This window comes from Galeopterus variegatus, unplaced genomic scaffold, assembly GCF_000696425.1.
Source record: "Galeopterus variegatus unplaced genomic scaffold, G_variegatus-3.0.2 Scaffold631, whole genome shotgun sequence".
NCBI classification, from domain to species: Eukaryota; Metazoa; Chordata; class Mammalia; order Dermoptera; family Cynocephalidae; genus Galeopterus; species Galeopterus variegatus.
In genome coordinates this window covers 553,537-556,107 of record NW_007726742.1, presented here as the reverse complement: position 1 = coordinate 556,107, position 2,571 = coordinate 553,537, and positions in this window count along the sequence as shown.

The window sequence follows — 2,571 nt, the reverse complement described above, 5'->3', positions numbered from 1 at the left end:
CCTTGTGACCTTAGAAAAATCCAGTTTAGGGCCGGCCCGGTGGTGAACTGGAGAGTGCACCGCTTGGGAGCGCGGTGGCGCTCCCGCCGAGGGTTCGGATCCCATGTGGAGACCGGTTCCTGCTCACTGGCTGAGCGTGGTGCGGGCACAACACCGAGGGTTGCGATCCCGTTACCGGTCAGTAAAAAAGACAAAAAGGAAAAAAAAAAAAAGAAAAACCCAGTTTAGTGGAGTGACGGGGATTGAGTGGGTTAGAGAAAATGAGAGGACAGAAATTAGAGATAGTGGTGCATACCACAGCCCTTTCTGATGTCAATCAGTTGTTCTTTCAAACTAATCAGAAGATGTATATTTTGACACTTTTAACAAATGGGTTCAAAACACTGAAACTCTTCGTACAGAAGGTTGTTAAGCAAATTAGAAAATTGTTTCCAAGTTTAAATGGACAAATATGGGAGTTTTGTGCTGTTTTTGGCAACAAAATATAGTCAATCCTTGTTATTTGTGAATTTCGTATTGGTGAATTCGCCTACTCACTAACATTTATTGGTAAACCCCAAACCAATAGTTTTCCCAGTCATTCACGGACATACACAGAAGACAAAAATATGAATTGCTTGATGCGCAGATTTCCAACTGAGGCCGAACAAGGTAATGCTCTGCCTTGTTTCATACCATGGTAAACAAGCATCCTTTCCTTGACCTTAATGCAACGTTTAATGAGTTAATGCAACGTTTTCCACATTTTTGTGCTTTTTATGTGTGCATTACTTTGCTCTTTAAAATGGTCCCCGAGTATAGTGCTAATGTGTTGTCTAATGTCCTTAAGTGCAAAGAAAGCTGTGACAAGCCTTACAAAGAGAATTACATGTGTTAGATTTGTTCACACACAAGTTACGGTGCTGGTAACTATGAGTTCAATGTTAACGAATCAACAATACATATTAAATAAGGTGTCTTTAAACAGAAACCGACATAAAACAATGTAATATATTGAAAGGTTCACAAAAATGGCCAGGGGCTCCAGGAACCTAACCCTGGATTTCCGCTAGCAGCAATGGTTCAGAACTCACTCAGTGTTTTCAACTTTGTAGAACATAACTACCCTGAACAAGGAGAAAAGACTGTAGCATAATATTTTCAAATATTCCTTCTTAAAATGTTGTCAAAAAAGTAGATACCTGGGGCCGGCCCGTGGCTCACTCAGTAGAGTGCGGTGCTGATAACACCAAGGCCGCAGGTTCGGATCCCATATAGGGATGGCCGGTTTGCTCACTGGCTGAGCGTGGTGCTGACAACACTAAGCCAAGGGCTGAGATCCCCTTACCGGTCATCTTTAAAAAAAAAAAAAAGGAGATACCTTCTCAACTCACTGTCGAATTGTCTTTACCTTGAAAGGTCAGATTTTTCGGGGGGGGGGGGGGAAATTTCTGCTACGAAGCATATACATTTGACAGCCACTTACAGAATACTATCAGCAAATTAGGAACACTTGTGTTTTTGCAAAATAAAAATATGCATTAGAACATATATATTAACTTTGTTTTGTTTTTTTTCAGTGGCTGGCCAGTATGGGGATCCGAACCCTTGACCTTGTGTTATAACATATATATTAACTTTAAAGACAGCAGTTACCTGTGGGGAGGAAATACAAGAATGAGAATGGTGCCTTCAATTGTGTCCGTAATGTCTGATTTCTTTTTTTTTTTTTTTTTGTCTTTTTCCGTGTCCGGCAACGGATCGCAACCCTCGGTGTTGCCCCCGCGCCTCGCTCAGCCAGTGAGCGGGAACCGGTCTGTATGTGGGATCTGAACCCTCGGCGGGAGGGCAGCCGCGCTTCCCAAGCGGCGCACTAGCGCAGTGCGCCACCGGGCCGGCCCGTAATGTCTGATTTCTTAAAAATACTAAGTAATTAAGACATTAGGATTCCCATATCAGCCAGCCACGCCAAAAAAAGAAAAAAAAAAAAAAAAAGGCAGGATACTTTAAATCTGAACAATAGGTAAATGGTTTCTATTAATATGTATCTGTAATTCAATCAGACTATTCAGTTGTAATGTTCGATATTCGCCGCCATCTGAAGGACAGCTCACGCTTGGCTGGCGATGCCACTAACCTCGTCAAAGGGTCAGGACAGGCTGCTGCAGTTCACAACAACTCGATGGACTTTAAGGCAGATTTACCGGCCACCCGAGTTGTGACCTAACCGCTTTTAAAGTTATGAATTGCAATCACGCAAAAAAAAAATATTAATAACAGCAGGAAACTACATGCACGTTTGGGGCGGTGAGAAAAGACACGTGCCGGTCACTCATCAAAAACTGGCGACTGCTGAGCACGTCCGGACCCCCTGGAGCCGGACTGGGCGCCTCAAAGCTAACGCAGCACACCAAGCGACATTCGCCAGGACCGGAAGCGGCAGCCCCCGCTGGGGGCGCTGCGGACACACGAGTCAAGGCTGCCTTCCAGGAAGCAAACAAAAAAAAAAAAAAAAGAAAGAAAGAAAAAAAAAAAAAGGAAAGAAAGAGAAAAAGGAGGGTTAACGGACAGCCGCGAGGTTGATCACATATT